The sequence below is a fragment of the Helianthus annuus genome, chromosome 9, assembly GCF_002127325.2.
Source record: "Helianthus annuus cultivar XRQ/B chromosome 9, HanXRQr2.0-SUNRISE, whole genome shotgun sequence".
In the NCBI taxonomy this organism is placed as follows: domain Eukaryota; kingdom Viridiplantae; phylum Streptophyta; class Magnoliopsida; order Asterales; family Asteraceae; genus Helianthus; species Helianthus annuus.
Window position 1 is genome coordinate 117670466 of NC_035441.2, and position 23493 is coordinate 117693958.

Below are 23493 nucleotides of genomic sequence, written 5' to 3' on the forward strand. Positions count from 1 at the left end.
ACAAAGCTTGAAAAATTCAAACTTTAATGGAGGTTCTTGGAGAAAGATGAAGAAGAAGGAAATGGTTAAGAGAGGAAAGGACAAGATGGGTTGTTGGAACCTTCTTTTAGAACTTACCTAGGATAGTTGAGAGAAGATTCCTTCAAATCTCTGTCCCAAGTTGGTCCAAATGTGCAGAATTATTGGCTGCATTTATAGAAAACGACAGCATCATGGACACGGCCCCGTGTTCAGTGGGCACGGCCCCGTGTGCAGATGGAATTCTGACACAGTTTGTCCGTATTCTGACGTAAGGATCAGAAGGGAATCTTTTGGTGGGCACGGGGGCGTGTTGGCTGGACAGGCCCCGTGTCGAGAGACTGTTTTATGAAGTTTGTCTAATTTTTTTAAGGAACTTAATAGTATCGGGTGGCTCCTGACTGGCTGGAACAACCCCAAAGTGCCTAAGATACCTTAATTGTCCTAGACTAAGGCGAGAACGCAAGAGGTTGTCGGTGAGGGTAATTCCTATTTTCATTCTAGGTGGACAAGTCCAACCCTTTCCCGGGCTCTCGTTAAAGAAGGTGTATGCCGAATCGCTCAGGTCTATGTATGCACCGAACAAAGTCGATGGAGAGTCCTTCACGGCACAATCGGCACAGGGACGACTATCATCCAAGTCTTCGCTAGGTATGAAGGTATTTTTGGGATCAACGAGGTTGTCGGAATGCGATCCCAACATTTCTTCATGGTCATCGTCTTGGGGTGGATCAATAAAATCCTTCCTAAGCTCTTTTGACCAATCTAAAATTAGCTCTTCTAGTTGAAATAACTCGTCAATGAGCATTTCTCCTAGAATATCTGGCTGGGCGCATTCGAGGGAGAGATAGTGATTATTTTTACTTTCGCCCCTCTTAAGGTTATAAGGAATCGGTGGGTCTATGTAGTGGGTCCTATAATTTAGAAAGTAACATTTTACTTCTTTATGTTCGCCTCCACATAATTGACACCACGTACCATAAGAGTGCCGAAAGTAAAAAGAATTACTATCACTCATGTTTATGCCAGAAATTACCAACTGCCGGGATCTAACGGTTCTGTTTTCAGTAAGTGAATCTTGGGCACGGGGGCGTGTCGAGTGAGCACGGCCCCGTGTTCAGCTTACTGTCTGACTTAAAACAGGATTGCCAGTTCCAATTATTGAGCACTGGGGCGTCTTCAGCGGGCACGACCCGTGCTGAGCTCTGCAGAAGCTGAAAAACTAAGAAAATCCAAAAAAAATAAAAAGAAAAATAAAAATATGATTAGGCCGTTGATTCCTAACTTTCTTAAAATCCTTGTGTCCCCGGCAGCGGCGCCAAAAACTTGATGTGTGCTAGTGTGTATATATTTTAGATGTATATTTAAGCCATTTTTTACACTTTTAGCCAAGTTTTAAATTTATAAAACACGATATTCACTAACACTAAACACACATATGGGCAAGTGCACCCATCGTGGACGTAGTATAGTGTTGGTAAGATACCGAGGTCGTCCAAGGACACAAGAGCTTTTAGTACTGGTTTATCCTCAACGTCTAATCAAATCAAAAAGTTAGAAAAAATTTTTAAACTAAGCAAATGAAAACTAACTAAATGTTGAAAAATAAAATAAAAATAAAAACAGATAGACAAGATGAATCACTTGGATCCGACTCGTGTATTAGTATAACCTTTGATTATTTTCGCACTTTTGCACTTGTTTAAGAGATTATCTTAGTTATTGTAGTAGGCCCCTCTTTTGAAGGCGACGTTACCCTCAACCCAGTAGTTTGAGTTAGCAAGGATACAATCCTAAAGGGTCGGATTATTGAAAGATAATGAATTAAGTTATTAATGCAAATTATGGTAGGCCCCTCTTTTGGAGGTGACGTTACCCTTGACTAAGTAGTCTGAGTCAGCAGGGATACAGTCCTAAATAGCCGAGTTATAGTATTAATAGTAGTTAACTTATGAGGGGGTCAAAGAGTTTGGATCCCCGCCATCCAATACCTATGGGCATTGAAGGAGATCCTACTAAATTTGACCCAGGTCCCTTGCAGGACCTCTAAACACTGAACAAGGGCAAGACCCTTACCAAACTGTTCCCTTAACCCCCGACCAGGTAGCCAACATACCTCCATATAGACCGTGGAGATATGAATGGTGAAAATCTTTTATTTTATATAGACAGTAAAATAATGCCAAGACACCACGGACAAACGATAAGGAAAGATCACCTTCAACATAAGCAACTAGTTATTAAAGTCATTAATACAAAACCAAATAAAAAGTGCAAAAGATTGAAAATAAAAAGTATTATACTAAACACTTGTCTTCACCAAGTGATGTAAGAGACTTAGGCAAACATGGCCTTGATTGTCAAGAACTCTTACGATCAATCTTGGATCCCAAGACGACTCACACACTCTATGATGGACAATGGATGATGGTGGTGGATGATGGTGTTGTGACGGTGGTGGGTGGTGGATGAAGTGTGAGAGAGGTGGTGTGCCACGGGATGAGTTGCTATGAAACCAAGCACTCCTATTTATAGGCTGAACAGAAGGCTGGGCACGGCCCCGTGTCTGCTGGACACGGCCCCGTGCCTGTCTGACACTCTCTCTCTTCATTAATTGTAATTCGCAATTACAATTAATGCGCCTGCTGTACTTTCGCCACGCCCCCGTGTTCGCTGGGCACGACCCCGTGGTGGGCAATAGAAGCTTCTATAGGTTTGTCTTTTCTGCTGCTTCTTGGGCACGGCCCCGTGCTGGCTGAGCACGGGGCGTGTTCAGTCTTCTGCCTTCTCTATTTTGCTTGGGAGGATGCTGTTGAGGGGTCGGGCAATCCACTTATGTTCCTTTTCTTGTATTTATGTTAGATTTAGCTGTCTTTTTGCTTCTTTTGTGAATTTGAGCTCATTTAATCCTGAAAATACAAAAGGAAGACAAAAACACTCTTTTTCCAACATTAGTACTTAAAAAGGGTTAGTTTTATGCCTCATTTGATGTAATTTATATGTTGCATTTTACACACATCACCTACCATATAATGCCTCAAAAGGCATAGCCTGAATGCTTGTATGGTAGCTATTGTTGTAGGAGAATTCAATCAATGGCAAGTGGTTATCCCAACTACCACCTAAATCAATTACACATGCACGTAGCATGTCTTCCAAAGTTTGGATTGTACGCTCGCTCTGTCTGTCCGTCTAAGGATGGTAAGCTGTACTAAAATTTAAGCGCGTGCCCAAAGACTGTTGGAAACTTTTCCAAAAATGAGATGTATATCTGGTATCTCTGTTAGAGATAATTGACACGGGTACGCCATGCAGAGATACAATCTTATCTACGTACAATTGGGCTAACATGTCGGAGCTATAAGTCTCCTTAATGGGTAGGAAATGTGCTGACTTAGTCAGTCTATCTACTATCACCCTTATAGTATCATTTTCTTTCTTTGTCTTTGGAAACTTGGTGATGAAATCCATCGTCACCATCTCCCACTTCCAAGTGGGAATTTCAGGATGTTGTAGCAAACCTAACGGTTTTTGATGTTCGGCTTTGACTTGAGCACACGTTAAACATTTGGCTACATAGGCAGCTATAGACTTCTTCAAGCCTATCCACCAATAGTTTGCCTTTAGATCCTGATACATCTTATCAGCTCCAGGATGAACAGAATATTTAGAACTGTGGGCTTCCTGGAGGATAACATCCCGAAGTCCTCCATAAACAGGAACCCATATTTGTCCATTTAGTCTTAGAATTCCGTCCTTGCCATAGGACAACTGTTCTTCAGTTACTCCTAGCTTTTCCTCAGGATAGTTAGCTTCTAGCACAGCTTCCTTCTGTGCAGCTAACAACCTTTCATTCAAGCTATTCTTTATCTCAATGCTCTTGGCATTGATTCTTATAGGCTTCACTCTTTCCTTCCTGCTTAAGGCATCGGCAACCACATTTGCCTTGCCTGGATGGTATCTTATCTCACAATCATAATCATTTAAAGTTTCCATCCAGCGTCGCTGCCTCATGTTCAAGTCCTTCTGATTGAACAAGTGTTGAAGGCTTTTGTGATCATAGTAGATCACACATTTAGTTCCATATAAGTAGTGCCTCCGCAGTTTTAGTGCGAATACAACGGCACCCAGCTCCAAGTCATGGGTGGTGTAGTTGTTCTCATGCACCTTCAAATGTCATGAAGCATAGGCAATGACCTTGCCTTTCTGCATAAGCACACATTCCATCCCGGTGTGTGATGCATTACAATATACTACAAACTCATCAATTCCTTCAGGTAACGTCAGCACTGGAGCGTTACTCAACTTCTGCTTCAAAATATCTAAAGATTCTTGCTGCTTAGGCCCCCAATCAAACTTGCTATTCTTGCGAGTGAGTAAAGTCAGGGGTGCTGCAATTCTTGAGAAGTTTACAATAAATCGCCTGTAGTATCCTGCCAGTCCTAGAAAGCTGCGAATTTCCGTAGGCGTCTTTGGCTCTTGCCAGTTCATAATAGCTTCAATCTTAGCGGGATCTACTTGGATACCACGCTCACTCACAACATGTCCAAGGAATTGGACTTCTCCAAGCCAAAATTCGCACTTCGAAAATTTGGCGTAGAGCTTTTCCTGTTGAAGCAGCTTGAGAATGCAACGGAGATGCTTCTCATGGTCAGCTTGACTCTTCGAGTAAATGAGAATGTCATCGATGAAGACGATGACGAATTTATCCAAATAAGGCTTGCAAATGCGATTCATGAGATCCATGAATGCGGCAGGTGCATTAGTGAGCCCAAAAGGCATCACTAGGAACTCATAATGACCATAGCGAGTCCTAAAGGCAGTCTTGTGTACATCCTCATCTTTAATCTTCAATTGATGATAGCCTGACCTCAAATCGATCTTGGAAAAGTAGCTTGCCCCTTGCAATTGATCGAACAGATCGTCGATCCTGGGCAAAGGATACCTATTCTTGATAGTAACCTTATTAAGTTCACGGTAATCAATGCACAGACGCATTGATCCATCCTTCTTCTTGACATACAAGATTGGCGCTCCCCAAGGAGATGAACTAGGCCTAATGAAACCTTTGGCCAGCAAATCATCTAGCTGCGTCCTCAATTCCTTCATCTCTGTTGGTGCCAGTCTATAAGGCACTCTCGCAACAGGTGCTGCTCCGGGGATGATGTCAAGTCTTTATTCCACTTGCCTATCTGGTGGTAAACCAGGTAGTTCTTCAGGGAAGACTTCAGGGTATTCAGAAATGACTGGAATATCTTCAATCTTGGGCTTCTGCTCATCAATGGTCACCTGTGCCATATAAATGACACAACCCTTCTTCAGACATCTGGATGCTTTGAGCATAGACACTTTCTCGGGTAGTCCATACTCGGTATCTCCCTGAATGGTAAGTGGCTCACCAGACGGAGTCTTGATCACCACTTGCTTCTTATTGCAGACGATCTGGGCTTGGTTATGCGATAACTAATCCATGCCTATGACTATATCAAAACCGGCTAACTTAAAGGGAAGTAAGGACAACGGGAAGGAGTGGTTCCTAATGGATATGACACATCCATCTAACACAGTTGAGGCTGTTTCTATGGTTCCATCAGCTAATTCAACCTCATACTTCACACTTAAGGTTTTAACAGGTAACTTCAACAATTCACAAAACTTATTATCTACAAAAGACTTATAAGCTCCAGAATCAAAAAGTACTCTTGTATATACATCATTTATGAGGAAGGTACCTGTGATTACATTGTCATCAAGAATTGCCTCCTGTGCGTTCATATGGAAGACCCTAGCATTGGTCTTCTTGGCTTCCTTAGTCTTCTTGGTGTATTTAGGGCAATTGGTCTTGATATGCCCTTTCTTATTGCAGTTGTAACATGTGGCATCTTTAATCTTCTTGCAATGAATAGTCTTGTGCTCTTTAGACTTGCATAACCCACATGCAGGTGGTCCTGATTGAGACTTGGTCTCAAGCCTGCATTTTCCAAAGTGGCGTTTTTGGCAAGTCATGCACTTTGGCTTTTCTTCTGATCGCTGATTACCTTTGTTGGACCCAGACTCTTTCTTGAGGTCCGTATTACCTTTGTGCTTCTTCTCCGATCTTCGTGAGGTATCATCCTCACGCTTCCTCTTACTCTCTTCAGAGTTCTTGAGCGATCTTAGCCTGACCGCATCTAAAGTGAGGGATAAAGATAGATCAGCGGCTGATCTAAAAGTAGCAGGTCTTGAAGCCTTAACACTGGCTTTGATTTCTGGGGCTAAACCCCCAATGAAGCGAGCAATCATTTTGGGTTCCGGGGTTACCAGATACGGAACCAGTCTGGACATGGTATTGAAGCTTGTAAGATAGGCTTGGCAATCTAGGTTTTTCATAACCAACGATAAGAAATCTGATTCAATCCTTTCCACCTCATGCTGCGGACAATAATTCTCTTTAATGAGAGCAACAAACTGATCCCATGACATATTGTAGAGTGGGATCTTCCCAGCAGCTTGAATGAGAGACTTCCACCATGCCAGTGCCTCTCCCTTGAATGATTGGGATACATACTTCACTATATCCCTTTCAGCACAACCGCTGATATCAACAATAGTGTCCATCTCGTCTAACCAAGTCATACAATCAATTGCCCCTTTCTCCCCAGTGAAATCTCGGGGTTTGCAGGAAACAAAGTACTTATAGGTATAGGACTTGGTACGCGGTTCATCATCGAACATTATCCTCTTGGATGGAACACTGTGTTGGTTTGAGGAATGTTGAACATCGTCTTTCTTGGGTTCATCTTTCTTAGAGGGTGGCTTGCTGTGAGCCTCTGAATGAGTTTTAGGGACAGATTTAGAGTGGGGTACTGAAGAGGTTCTACTATGCGTCCCACTAAACTCCCTGAATTGCTTATCTATAGCTTTAGATACAGTTGTATTAATCAGTGTACGGAGTTCTCCTCTGGTTGTATTAATCTTATCATCATCATGGTTTTTCAAGGGATGACTGTTTACTTCTTCTGACCTAGCCATGTAGCTTTAATTGCTACATAAATCAAACAAGGACAAGGTTTATACAGAAGCTTATACAGTTTTATTATTTTTGACAATTTATGACCCATGGTTTTTAATAACCATTTTAGTTAACTTGTTAAATATATGTTTGTTAAGGATCCTTATCATAAATCCTAAATTATAAGTTAATAATAGCACAAAAGGCCTAGTCATGTAGACAAGTTTAATTTATAAGCCTGATTTTATGGAATCGAGGCATTAAGATTTGAATCAAAGTTCATTACTTTTTCTTGACAGGGAGTTGTAGGCTACCACTGTCTTTAGTCCTAGAGGACATTAATTATAGCCCGTGGGCACTTCATCCTTAAGGGATGATTATATAAATAAGGGAATTTAGAATAACCCATTTTAAGAATGACTTATGTGATTTTATCGAATCACATTTGTCAAGCATGTTAATATGCTTATAGATGTTTAACAAGGATTTGAATCTTTGAATAGGTTTTACCATCTTGGCCATGTCTGCAACGACATTTAGGCTAGGTTTTACCTTTAAGATTCTTTTTAATATTTAACGCAGAATAATCCTAAATTGAGATGTTAACAAAGATCTGAATCTAATTGTGGAACTACCATCTTGGCCTTGTCTTAAGGTGACATATGGCTAGGTCTTGTCCTTTTTAGATTTTGCCATTTTATTATAATGGTAGATCTTATAATAGGAAGGATATTTTAAATTTAACCGTTCCATTGAAATTTAGACAAATACATGGTTACCCTAAACGGGACTTCTAACTGAAATGACTTGCCCATGCAGGGGCTAATCAGAAAATTACAAAGGAAACAAAATAAAACGAATTAGGATTAGTCCTATGTTCTTGTCTAGACTCAAGAATGTGCAACTGTGTAACTGAGATTAAACACAAAAGGCTAGTGTTTAATTCACTCAGTGTTGGCTCTGATACCAGCCTGTCACACCCCGATATTTCCACGTATTATCGGTGGGCCCGGTGGGGAGTATCGTGACGTAGTTGATATCATCATGGTCAAACAACACAATATTTAAATGCACAGCAGAAGCAAAATATAGATTTATTTCAACCGAATAAAATGTAATATTAAGTATCACAAAGTGGCTGAAACAGATCCACATGCGGATCAAATAAAAAGGAAAACTATTCAACAGACTTTGACATCTAGAGCTTGCAAGGGACTTGATTATTGATGCCTGGAGTAGCCAGCCTATTACGTATAGTACCTGCACTTAGCCTTTTTGGAAAATACGTCAGTTTACACTGGTAAATACAACTTAACTGACTCATTTTGAAAAGAGTTTGAAAAATTGATTTGAATGCACTTCGGCAAAAATATCTTTATAACTTGGGACAATTATTTAAAAATAATCTTGTACACAGTTTTACTCATTTGTCGTCCATTAGGGCCTGTTTGTAGGGCCGGACTTAAGTTAACTGACACGCCACAGGTATAATGCCCACAAGGTTGATTCCTTTAAGTGGGTTACCAGTTTTTACATAATGCATCTGTCAGGTGTACGCCTACACCTCGTGCTTAGGTCGTGGCCATTTCATGAATGATGCCAAGGATATCCGGGAGATGGTCATTTAACCCCCAAAATCCATACACCAAATAATACATATTAAACGGGTCATGTAAATACATTAATCTCAATTCGATTTGAATGACTACACACACCCGACCAAGCGGTACTTTTATAGTACTGTATCCCAAACCTGTGTAGGGAAAATAAGTTAAGAGTATTTACCTGAGAAAAGTATAAATCAAATACAGCAAATGCACGTATCTTTTACTGGGCTCCTAATCTGGAACGAAGGTTTTTAAATAACCTATTAGAATCCTAACGGGTCTTTAATTAAGTTTAGACTTAGACCGGTTAGTTTTCAAAGAAAGATACGGTTCAAACGCATGATAAAGCGAAGACCGGTTTAGAACGTGGTTTTGACCCGATAAGCTTGTATGCTTGTTTAATATGGGTAACTTAAACACATTCTAGATTTTGAGACAAAAACGATATGGTTTGACCCGTTTCGGCTAATATATGCAAATTAATTACATATGGCGATCCGAACACGAAAAGTGCGTAACGGGTAACCAAATGAGTCATATGCAAGTTTCCTAAGTTAATATGCCTTAAATATGTTGTGACATCAGTAAGATATCTTCTATTATGCCCAAAATGGTTTTAAACTCAAACTATGCCTCGTAAGGGCATTTTGGTCATTTTTAAGGTTATAAAAGAGTTTAAATATCAAACTGAGTTACAGGTCTGATCTAATCAGTAGAAGTACTTAATTTACTAAGTTATATCAGTAGGGTATAACCTATATGTGAAATTTATCATTTCTAACCATACTATGCACCGAAGGGGCATTTTGGTAATTTCACATAAGGTTTAAAGGTCAAATCTGGAAATATGAGTTTAAAACTTTTGCTTACTATTAAAATATAAATATTTACTAGAAATATCAGTAGGCATCAAGTCTTATATTCAAAAAAGGGTTTTAATACATACTATGCGTTAAAAACGCTTAAAAAGGCGATTTGGAGCCATTTCTGGGTTTTTAAAGGAAAGCTAATATTTTTATTATTCCAAAAGGCTCAAAATATTCTATTTATCATATTCGATCAGTAGAAAAAGGTTTGGGGTCAAAAGGATTTGAAAAACTCATTTTATAGCCCAAAAGGGCAAAACCGGCAATAACCGAATCAAGCTTAGAACTCTATGTTATGTTCAGCCTAAAAATAAATAAAAATCTTCAAAAATCCCAAAATATTATATTACATTAGTGGGTAAAAAGTTTGGTATTAAAAATTGGGTTTAAATAGGCTATATGCTAATTGTGCCGTTTAATTCATAAAAAGCTTTTCATTTACGCTAATGAGCATAACTCCCAATCTAGACCTCAAACTGATGTCAAATTTTAGGGACAAGTCTATAAATCAGTAATGAAGGTTTTCATTCTTTTACTTTTTCAAAAATCACGTTTTAAGTTCAAAAGGGCATAATAGACAACATTTAGGCATTTAACGGAGATATGCATATGAATCGGATAACTAATGAACCAAGTTGTATAATCTCAGTGGGTTATACTTATAGGTAACTTGGTCCTATTAAGGCTCTAAGGCATTTCTAAACTATGCTTAAACGGGTCAGAACTGAAAGTCAAAGTAAAAGTCAAACTATGCAACTTTCGGTCCCGAACCGAGCCTAAACTGAAAATTGTCGGGTTGAACATGCTTAGACATGTTCTTACATTAGTTACCAAGTTATATTAATGATAAAACAGGTTGCATAGCTTCTACATTGCTAATTATGCATTTATTTGAAAATAGGCTTCCTGTTGACTTTTTATAATCAAGTTTGACCCGACAATTGACCTAGATAGAGTGGGAATCAGAGGGTGCCCTTTTAAGGGTTTATTGCCCACATAGTTACCAACTCATAGGTACTTTCAATTTAAAATTTGACTGGACAAATTAAGATTAATGACGAAGTCAAACCTTAATTACGACGGTTTGATTTTAAGCTAATAAACTCAGTAAAACTTAATTAAGAAAGGTTAAGGACACTTACAAAGGTCCTAATTACGACTAGAGACTTGTGAGAAGTGTGCTTGAGCTCCAAAAATCGCCAAAAGTGAAGTTGTGAGAGTTTCAAGTGAGGTGCTCAAATGTTGCAACAAGCATGCTCTTATATAGGACCTTAGAACTCACAAGATCAATCCACCAAAGCCTATAGATGTTCCTTGATCATTTACAAGTGTCCCTATGCTTGAAAAACCATCAAACAAGTCCCTAGAATTGAATACAAGGCTTCTAAGGCGGTGCAACCTGCTGAAACTCGCATCTGTGCATGAATCTGTCCAGCTCAGGCCGTCGCGTAGCGCGACGGCAAAAGGAGGAGGTGGTCGCGCTACGCTAGTAAGTGGCTTACCAGCCAAACAAGTTTCAAACAATTGCATTTCACCCCCTGGACCTTCTAAACATGGTTTTTACTTTATTTCTTGCACTTTCACCCCCTTAACTTGACTTTTAAGAGCCCCATGACATAACCAAACTTTGTTAAGTCCTCGGTTAACTTTGTGATCACCCGTAAGGCCTTAAATTTCAACGTTGACGCTTTTAACCCCTTGCATACGAATATTGTCATAACTTTCTCATACGATAATGAAACTTTGTGAAATTTTTTCACACATTCTCATGAGTATAATTAATCATTACCAAGCTTCGGGTTTGCTAAAAGGTCAATCAGAGGTATACTTTAAACATGTTGACACATTTAACCCCTGTAGTTTGTAATTCCTCACTTTCTTTCACAATTAGCTTCGTATGATCCATGATTTATCCGTTTAAGGGTATAAGCATCATATAGGGTTAGTGAAAGATATATTTATTTGTTGTTGACATTTTGAACCCTTTTATAAACACAGATTCCCTGCTTGTCAACTTTAGTCCCTCTAAATCATTTCTTTACATGTTTTAAGTCCATGACACGTGTCGATACATTATTGGACATAAATTTTCGAGGTGTTACAATTAGGCTTGACAAACCTCACACCGTGCTGGGATCCGAGCGTGAACTAATGACCTTAAACACTTGTATCAATGTTGATAGACATTGATAAGGGCACAACAAACGTAACAGTTATTCGATATCGAGTTTATTATTCTTAGCATACCTTTAAACTAAACACTTACACGATTTACGTTAAATAAAACTGTGAATTTGCCAACTTTATGTTAACACACTTTTCTGCATGCTTGCAAGTCGTTAGATACATTATACTTGGAACTTGCAGTCTGGGGAGCGAAGAGTGTCATGGAACGTGTTGCTTAATGAACAATTGATGTTATGCTTATACTTCTTAAACAATTTGGTTACGAATGTTTAAAACAATTACAATTACTTCCGCTGACGTATACTTTGTTGAATCATTTATTTTGAAATGCACATTTCATGTTGAATATGATTTTGCGTTTATTATTCTATTGTTAGTTCAATATGATTAGTGGCTAGATCCTGGTAGGTCACATGCCTTGGGGTGAAACCCGCATGTGGTAATTTGGGGGTGTGACATATATGACCCACAAATTGTACATCCCTAAGCCAAAAGGCACATTTGAATAACTTTGCATAAAGTTTTTCCTTGTAGAGGGTTTTAAGAACTTCACACAGATGATAAGTGTGATCGGACTCGCTCCGTGAATACATAAGAATATCATCAATGAATACAATCATGAATCTGTCCAAAGTGGTTCGACATACCTGATTCATCAAATCCATGAACGCGGCTGGGGTGTTAGTCAACTTGAAGGACATTACTAGGAACTCGTAACGTCCATAGCGAGTTCTAAATGCGGTTTTGGCCACATCTTCTTCACAAACCTCAATTAGTGATAACCGGATTGTAGATCGATTTTTGAGAACCAACTTGCCCTTGCAACTGATCAAAGAGATCATCAATTCTAGGCAATGGATAATGGTTTCACCATTAATTTTGTTTAGTTCTCGGTAGTCGATGCACACACGCATCGAACCATCCTTCTTTGTTACAAATAGGATGGGTGCTCCCAAAGGTGACACACCAGGGCGTATAAAGCCCTTGTGGAGTAGTTCTTGCAATTGTGTCATCAACTCTGGCATTTCAGTGTGGGCTAATCGATAAGGTGCCTTCGAAACAGGTTTAGCACCGGAAACTAATGCAACCTGAAATTCTACTTATCGTTCGGATAGGAGCCCCAGAAGCTCGTTTGGAAACACATCTGGATAATCTCTAACAACTTGCACATCTTCCACTCTTGGCGTATCTTGGGCGGTGTCTACTACGTAGGCTATAAACGCTTTTCCCCCGTTATAAGCATACTTCACAACTTTATTAATAGTACATAACTTAGTCTCGACCTTTCTTTCTCCACATATGCTTGCATGCTTCCCACTTGGAGACAATACATGAATAATCTTGCTTTCACATTTAATTTCTGCATGGTGTTGAGTTAACCAATCCATGCCCATGATTACCTTGAACTTGCCCAAGATCATGGGAACGAGATCAATGTTGTATTCTTCATCCTCGATGGTAAGTTTACAGTTTTACATATATCATGCAATAAGTAATTCTTTCTATGAGCTATTTCTATTTCTACTTCTAATGGCACCAACATCTTTTCAACTAAAAAGGAAGGGTGGTGTATGATTTCGATTGAAATGAATGACCTACTATCTCCGGTATCAAACAATATATATGTGGGCATAGAGTTTAATAAGAATATACCTTACACAACATTCGAAAAGGTCTTCACCTCCTCAGAAGTAATCTAAAACAGGCTTCCCCGAGCCTTGGGGACTTCCACCTTTCTTCCATCCCCTCCTACTTCTTTATTCAGCTTTGGGCATTCATCTTTAATATGGCGCGGTTCTTAACAATTATAGCACAACCTTTTGGGGCTGGGGAATTTGTAAAACGAGTGCCCCACTTGACCACAATTATAACCTGCCTTCTGTCCCCATAATCATTCCCCAGTATGATGTTTTCCATAAGTCTTGCAAGGGGGAACCCCACTCTTCGAACCTTCTTTCTTGCTATGATCACTAAAATTTGGTTTCTTGGAAGGGTTTGGGTTTTAACTTCTTTCCAACATCCTTTCTTCCCACGTTCATCTTAACGCTTCAACTCAATTTCCCTATCTCGTGCCCAGTTAATCAATTCATGCAAAGTTTCACACTTCGAGGGAGTTATAAACTCCCAAAATTTAGCTCGTAACATATCAAGGTATCAATTGATCTTCATTCTTTCTGTCTTAGCTAAATCCTAACAAAATTTCATCTTGTTAAGGAACATGCTAGTGATTTCATCAATCGTTTCTCCCTTCTGTCTATGGTGTAAGTAGTCTTCTTGAATTATACCTATAGCTGACTCTGGACAATGAAACTTCAAAAGGGGCTCCTTAAATTCCTTCCATATTAATGTCTTGATCTTATCTTCACCTAACTCCTTACTATACCAGTCTTTAGCATGGAACCTTAATTGACCCGTAGCAAACATGACATCATCCTCCTTTTCAAAACGACTTCGAATAAACACGCCTTCCATATTAGAAATCCACCTTTGACATTCTATAGGATCAATCTCTCCATTGTAAAGTAATGGTTTGCATGCCACGAATTCCTTGTACGTGCACTAATGCACATCCTTCCTTAACCCAGATTGTACTTCTTCAATCAACTCCTTTAGTTCATCAAGCTTGCTCATCATCATAATTTCTACTGTCCCAATTACATCATTACCCATTTTTCATTAATATAATTGATGGACACGTGTCTGATCGGAGTGTCGCGCTCCGGTCAAAGATAATATTTATAACCCTAATTACCCTTAACAAATAGCTAGTGGTAGCAAGGGGTCGAACCATGAAGAGTATGTGGTTTGCGAATGGACTTGATTGATTTTAACGGTTTGTCACTATTATGAAGCTTACTAGATTATTTTTATGGTTTTTGTTTGTTTTGAAAAGATGTTGAAATGAACCTACAAGTTTAATTTTTAATTATGACTAACAAGAACTTAAACAATTGCACGAAATTATAATTGATGATGTAAACAAGATAAATAAACAAGGTTCACACCCGGTTCGGTAATTGCAATCCTAGGATTTCTACACGTTTTAGATTTGATTCAATTGCAAAAGTTGACTAACGAAATTAGTGTTACAAGGCTTAGGTGCCAATAGCTATCAACGTTACAAAGAACGGACAAAAATGCACTTCATTACCAAGAACATGTAAACTCTAACCTAGACAAGGCATAATTGCACATAAACGTTTCATAAAGTCAAATTTAATCTTCACTCGACAATTTATGAATTCAATACAAATGCAAGACAATTGTCATAAGCTTCAAAATCAAATAGCAGTTTGTCACAAAATCAAACCAAGAACAATGTTAAAATCCTAGACTTATAAAAACCTACACCGGGGTGAAACCTCCAAGAATTTAGCCGCTCATGGAAGGACGAACGCTAACACCGGATAAAGGAAACTTGATATTGAACATCTTGAATCTTGGAAATGGTGAATGATGATGATTAGGGTTTTGGTTGAATGATGAATGGATTGAAGGATTGATGGTAGTTAGGGTTATGGAATGAAGATTAGATGGTGAAATCGAATGATTGTGGATGATTGATTCAGTGTTCTTGATGATTGGGGAATGGAATGATGATAGGTTGTGGCTCCAAGAAATGATTTCAAACTCAATTCCAAGTGTAACTCCCGAAATGGGTCAAAACAAGCATTAAAACTCGTCCACCAACCAAGAAAACCCCAAAAAAACTCGTTTAGCATCAGGAGGGGGCGTCGCCTACGCCCCTGGTGGCGTAGGCTACGCCTCACAGAAAACCCATTTTTCTGTTTTTGTGTTTCTCGCTTCCGATTGACCCGTTTTGCGTTCTGGTGGTCGTTTTTCGTCCCGATAGTCCGTAAAGCTCTCGAATAGCTCCTTAAACTTCATCAAACCTGCAAAACAAAATTTTAATTAAAAGTAGGCTATTCGGAATTAAAACCCATGTAAAAACATCAAGTTACACCAATACGAACACCGGTTTTCGATCACGTATCAGTGTCATCACTAGAATATTTCTTACACTTCTCACACACTTGCCACTTTTTACAGGATCCTTAGACTATACACACACACACACACATATATATATATATATATATATATATATGTATATATATATATATATATGGTAGGGTTCTAGAGTGACACTAGGTTGAGAGTGAACTGTGTGAACTAATCTGGGCCATTGGATTACATCATCTAAAGATTTTTAAACAATTGCAAGATTGTAATTATAATGTTGTAACCTCCCTTTAAATTAATTTATAGAAGGGTATTTGCGTCTTTTGTAAATTGCATTAATTAAACAATATAATCAAAATCCCTACAATCTCGCTAGTTCCGTATATACAAGATACACACCTGTTAGTGTATACACATGTGTACAGTCTCGCTAGTATTAGGTTATACAAGATACACAGACTTTAGTTTATACACATATGTACAGTCTCGTTATACAAGATACACAACTGTTAGTTTATACACATGTGTATAGTCTCGCTAACTATCAGGTTATATAAGATACACAGCTGTTAATTTATACATATGTGTATAGTCTTTTATACATCTGTGTATTATATTAAAAAATGGTTACATATGTGTACATTAACAACATATAGTATATTATGCATGCGCACAAGTAGATTCATATAAAAATTATGAAATTAAAGAAAATGAAACATATCACATGTATGCAGAAATAAATAACTTCATCACATATTCAACAAAAAGAGTTAATTCCCAAAAATAATTACAATTTCAATCTCAGAGAAAATTTTCAATATTTATTGAAAATTATAAAAAGTTAAAAACAATATATGATGATATCTATATATATATATATGAATAATAAAAGAAAAACAATATTAATGTTAAAATTAAAACAAAATCTATGGATAAAGAAATGATAGAGAAATAATTAAAAATGAGAGAGAGGAAGGGAGAGTTAAGAGAGGAGAAAATTAAAAGATTTTAATTAAACATACTTGGCTAATGTCAATCTTACCCTTTTAATCTAAAAAATGTTCAAGGGTCAAGATTAGTTCACACGGTTTACTCTCAAGAAGTTGTTCACTCTTAAACATAATCCTATACTACACATCCTTCACACTACTAATCCATTCTTGATATAGTTTCTTTCTATGTTCCCATCCAAGTTCATCATTTCCATACTTTTTCCAATACTAGTAAATAGTAATGCATGAGGTTCACCTCACGTAGTACCATAGAAAAAATCCAAGATTTCACCTTGGTTTCGAACGATTCCAACTATTTACCCAAATTGACTCGTTTTAATGGGTCGACTACATGCCTTTCATACATAATACAACATTAGGATTTTTATTCATTCCAAGACACTTTGTGACTCCATTAAGACTGCCATTTAAACTAAGTATAAGCTAGAAGAGCTTACCACGATTTGAGCTTCTTTAGCAAAGACTTGTTCTCAGACTCAACTTTCTTGACATGCATCTCAAGAATCTTTTCACGATCTCAACTTTCTTGACATGCATCTCAAGAATCTTTTCACGATCTGCCAATCTTTTGTTCTCAATCAACACTGCATCAACTTTCTTTTCCACATTCTTTACTTGTACATCACTTGCAAAATTGAAATCACCAATTTCTTCAAGAGAGATACCTTCTGGTGGGATATTTGGAAAAGTTTTATAGCCAGAAGAACCAGGTGTGGTTTGAACATGTGGTTGTGAAGGTGGTGGTGTTTGGAATATTTGTTGTGAAGTAAGTAAAGGTTGTTCTTGTGGTGGTGTAGCAGTATGAATATGTGGTGGTGACAGATGTAATGGTGATTGATGTGGTGGTGATTGAATAGGATATGATTGTCTTGGTGGTGTAGGTAGTTTTGGAGGTGACGAAAAGGATGGCTGCAGAAGATAAGAAAAGAGCTGATGAGAACGAGAAGCTTAGGAAGCTGTTGCAGAAAAAGCCTAAGCTGAGGGAAGAGCGTTTCAAGTCGCTGTGAAGAAAGCGTTGAAGACCAGACTGAAGACTCCGGCTATATCCAAGGGGGAGTTTGTTGATGCACGATGTCTAAAGCCTACGTCTTAAGTCTAGGGGTCTATTATGTCAAAACTGTAAAGTTTAAGGGTGTTAATTTAATTTCGCATGAATGTTGCACTACCTAATTCCGCACGGAATTACTTTAGGTAATTCCGCATGAACTGAAACGTCTGGTTTCGTGCGGAATTAGGAGGCTATATATATGTGTGTTGTCTTTCTCATTTCATACGGAATTAGGAACTTGTTCATGAAGTGCTGCCGAATTCCTGCTTTGTAATCACGTTTATATTGAGGGAGAAGACTGTTTTAAAGTGAACTTTCTGTTTTCTACTCATTTTTGTACTGATTCAACTCTGTTTGTTTGATTCCGCCTCTCAAATAGTGTGTATTGTCTCTTATTGACTCACTTGGTCGGTAAAACGATCCTACAATTTCCTTGAATTGCTTGTTGCTTCTTCTTTCACACCTACACTTGAGGAATTCATATTTAGAATTCACAATTTCAACAACTACTAAGCTTTGCATTCAAGTTTTGCATTCTTATCATCAAAACACATGTAACATACATCCAAATCACATTTAGCAAATGTTTTGTGCAATAATTCATCTTTTAGTGATATTAGGCATTTCATCAAACACTTGGTGGGAATCACTATTACCTTAATCAAAATTCTTTAACTTACTAACATAACCACCATATTCTTACTAGTTCGCAAGTTTCATTCAATTCAATAACATCTAATTATCATAACTTCAAATTATTTAGGATAACATAAACAATTTAACCAAATGAGATTCTACAACTCACCTTATGATTTAAAAGTTTAAATGATGAAGAAATCAAGATCATGCATGAGGTTAGGGCTGAATTTCACCTTCAGTTTTGACAAAATGGATCAAAGTGAAGTTTCCCCTTTTTTTCTCCTTTTGTCTGTGTCGACACACCCAAAACCAAACATCTGGTTTCAATTTTTTCCCGTCTTTTATTTATTAAACTGTCTAAAATGTTCAATTTCAGCCCTTGATGTTTTGTTATGTATTTTTCATGCTTGAAACTCACTTAACCTTGTTATAAAAAATAACCCCTATTGTACTAACTAGGTTAATTGCCCCTAATAAACTATTTCATCCAAAAATTACTACGATTGACATAATAGTTAAAATTTAGATTTTGGGATGTTACATATTTCAAAAGGATACACTAAACAATTCGGTTTGGTTGCTAATGGTTCGTACATCTGTCGATTTGGTTAATTCGGCATGTAAATGTATGTAACCAAAATTGAATTGTTACACTCGTTTATAAAAAAATCAAGTCCAACCATTTGTTTTCCTTTTTCTTCAAGTTTTTCTGCCTACCAAAAACTAACATTAGCCCAAGATTAATCTTAACAATGGTAATCTAGTAATATTGTTTTCCTTTTCTACAACAAAGTAAGACAGATAAGCAAAAGATGCAAGAAACACAAGGCGTAAACTGATGCCAAATATTACTTTATTTTCTGTCATCAAACACGGATCAAACTTAGAACTATTATTAAACAATCTCAAACCATAAACAACTCAAGAAACAACTCTCTCCTCACAAGCGCGATGATCTGCACACACTCAACAAGATCTAACAACCTGACACAAGATCTCAACACGAGATCCTCAAGAAAGATCAGAGATGTGCAAACCCTGGGAGAGAGAAGACAATTTCTCTGATAGAAAATTCTAGAAAGTAGCAAGATGAAAAGTGAACTAAATAATTGAGTTAGGTGAAATCCCTCTTTTTTATGTGATGCAAGCATAGGCTTATCTATACTATATAATAAAAGAAACCAATGATAGGACAAATGTCATTTATTGAAGCCATCTATTTTTTAGCTTTTTCCTCTCTATCATACTTAATTATAAATAATTAATATTAATTAAAAGATAATTATAAAATTAAATTTAATATAAATTTAAACAATTCGTATAGGAGATAATATAATATTTTGAAATATTTATTAGATTTCAAAATTATTTATCCTAAAATTAACAAAAACGTACACTAAATATAAATTAATATAATGTAAATGATTTATTATTTTTATTAAACTAATGTAGTTAAGGGTAGAACCTATTTCAAAAATGTTTATAAGGGGTAAACAAAAACATTAATCAATGTTTATTGGTTCTATACTTTTATTTTCGTGTTCAACTCTCAACTCAAATACGGTATTCACTACGTTTACGTGACATTTATAAGAACCATCACCGCAATCACCCCATCCATCATATATCGAGTGTATCCGTTAGTTTTTTTTAAGATATATTTTTTTATTGGATTCATTCAACCCGTGTAATAAATGAGGTTTTTTAAAGATATAATATTTTTATTATTTACAATACAAAATTACATTTATGCAACTCGTGTAATACACCGGGTTTCTACAAATATAACTTTTTTTATTATGTGGTATATAAAATTAAATTCATTCAATCTGTATAATACATAGGGTATATAAAGATATAATAAGATATAACTTTTTATTGATTGGCATATAAAATTACATGTACTCAACCCATACAATACATGAGTTTCTTAAAAATGTAACTTTTTCATTATTTAGTATATAAAATTAAATTTACTCAACCCGTATAATACATATGGTTCTTAAAGATATAACATTTTTTATTATTTAATATATAAAACTACATTTATTCAACCCATGTAATAAACGAGATTTTTAAAGATGTATTGTTTTGTTATTTGGTATATAAAAGAGTAAACTTCCGTATTGCTCCCTGTGGTTTGGTCACTTTCACGGTTTTGCCCCAATCATTTAAAAACAACCATTTTCCTTCAGTAGTCCCATTTTGCTCCCCGCCTCTAACTCCATCTAAATTGTTTGTTAACTAAAAGGGTATTTTTGGTAACTTCAAGTATAAAACTAAGAGTATTTTAGTTACCAAAATACCCTTCAGTTAACAAACGATTTGGATAGAGTTAGCGGCGGGGAGTAAAATGGGAAAACATAGTAAACTATTGGAGGAAAATGGTCATTTTTAAATGATTGGGGGTAAAACCGTTAAAACGACTAAACCACAGGGAGTAAAACGAAAGTTTACTCTATATAAAATTATATTTATTCAACATGTGTATTACACGGGGTTCTAACCTAGCATCCATGAAAATAAAACCTGTTTATACCAGGCCTTGAAGTCTTGAACTCCCAACAGTCTTCTAAGCCCGTATCCAGAAGCCCACATATAGCCTTGAATACCTTGACTTGACATGGGGCTCTTAGCCCACCTGTACATAAGACATAAAACTAATAATAACTATAAAACTAAAAAATAATGAAACTGACGTTAATAAAGACATGTATTTTTTACATTCCCTCACAATTTAAACAAATCAAACAGTTTCAATTTTTCACGCAAAACATTATGAGCTTTAACTAATTGTCCTTCAGTAAACAAATCTGCCAATTGCTCTGTAGACTGTATTCCAACACACTTAATAACACCTTTAGGAATACAATCTCTTAAGAAAAACAAATCAATTTCGAAATGTTTGGTCCTATCATGGAACATTGGATTTGCTGCAATAGCAAGTGCAGCAGTGTTATCACAAAACAGGTTAATAGGCACATTGACCATAATATTCAGTTCATTCAATAAATTATTTAACCAAATGACTTCACATGATGCTGCACACATAGCTCTAAACTCATCCTTAGCAGAGGATCTAGACACAGTTGACTGTTTCTTACTTTTCCAAGAGACTAAGCAATTTCCAAGAAGCACACAGTAACCGGTAACAGACCTTCTAGTTGTTAAACACTTTGCCCAATCAACATCAGCATAAGCAACTAAATCAAAGGAATCCGATTTAATAAACAAAATGCCTTTACCAGGTGCAGACTTGAGATACCTCGATAAATGAAAGGCAGTTTTTAAGCAACCATCAGTAGGGCTATGCGTGTATTGGCTTAAAAAATGTATAGCATATGCAATATCAGGTCTGGTATGAGATAAATAAATCAATTTACCTATTAACTGTTGATTACCAGTGATATTGTCTAAAGGACCAGTATTATTGTTAAGTATATTATTAACAATATGGCTTTGATCTATTGGATAACTAACAGGTTTGCAAGCTAGCATACCATATTCAGCCAAAATATCAGTACAATACTTTCTTTGGGTTAAACATATTCCATTATCACAATTAAACACTTCAATACCAAAAAAAAATATTGCAAGACACCAAGATCTTTAATCAAAAACTTCGACTTAAAACAGTCCTTTACCTTATTAATCTCAGACAAAGAATTTCTAGTTAATACTATATCATCAACATATACTAATAATATCACAAATACATCATTCATATTTTTAATAAATAAAGATGTATCACACTTACTTTGCACAAAACGAAACTCAAGCAAAGCACTAACTAATTTTTCATTCCATATTCTCGGGGCTTGCTTCACTCCATACAAAGATTTTTTTTAATTTACAAACTTTGTAAGTATCCTTAATACCATATCCTTCAGGCAAGTTTATATAAACTTCTTCATTTAAATCACCATAGAGAAAAGCATTATTTACATCTAATTGGTATAATTTCCAGTTATTCTGAACAGCCAAAGAAATCACACATCTAACAGTGACAAGGTTAACAATAGGAGAAATTGTTTCTTCATAATCTATTCCCTTTTTTTTTACTAAAACCTAAAGCCACAAGTCTAGCTATATACGTCTCAATTTCCCCATTTGACCTATATTTAATTTTGAAAATCTACTTACAACCAACAATACTTCTGTTTTTAGGTCTGTCTACAACATCCCAAGTACTATTTCTATGAAGTGCTTGAATTTCATTATTCATAGCATCAACCCACTTAGGATCTGTAACAGCCTCTTTATAGTTTCTAGGTTCAAAGATTTGTGTTAATGTAGAAGCAAAACACTTATAATGACAAGATAAGTTTGAAAATTTTACCACTTTGTCAATACCATACTTCACTTTACTATTAACAACAAAATCACCAAGTTTTTTAGGAAACACAGACACTCTAGTAGACCTTCTAGGAACAAAAGTCTCAGATCCTACTCTGTCCCCCTTAGAAGTATTGATGGTTTCATTTGTGGTAGTTACATGCTCAGCCATATCTAAAGGACTACATGACTCCCTTGTCTGGTGAACATCAGCACTCTGACAGTTGGTGTATCAGCTGTCCTTGATTGTTGAGACTCACGTATTCCTACATCAACCTCACCGTGATCCCTCCTATCATCATCGGGATCATCCACAGTTTGATGTTTGGATACTGAGTCATTATACAAGTCAAAAAAATAAGAGTATTAACAGTTTTATCCTAATTAGCATCGAATTTTTCAAATACAGTTGGTTCATTAAATGGAAATATGGATTCATAGAATTTAACATCTTTTGAGATAATGATAGTCTTTGAATCAAGACTAAACAATTTATATCCTTTCTTTTCATAAGAATACCCTATGAAAACACATTTTTCTACTCTACTATTAAGCTTGTCATTTTCATTTAACACAGTACAAAAACACAAGCATCCAAACACCTTTAAATGATTTAAGAAAGGACTAAAATTATAAACAAGTTCATAGGGGTTTTTCCAGCCAAAACAGAAGAAGGTGTCCTATTAATTAGATAAGAAGCAGTAAGAACACATTCATGCCAAAACCTAACAGGCAGATTACTCCAAACAACAAAGCTCTAGTAACATTTACCAGATGTTTGTGCTTTCTCTCAACAATTCCAGTTTGTCAAGGGGTATAAGCACAT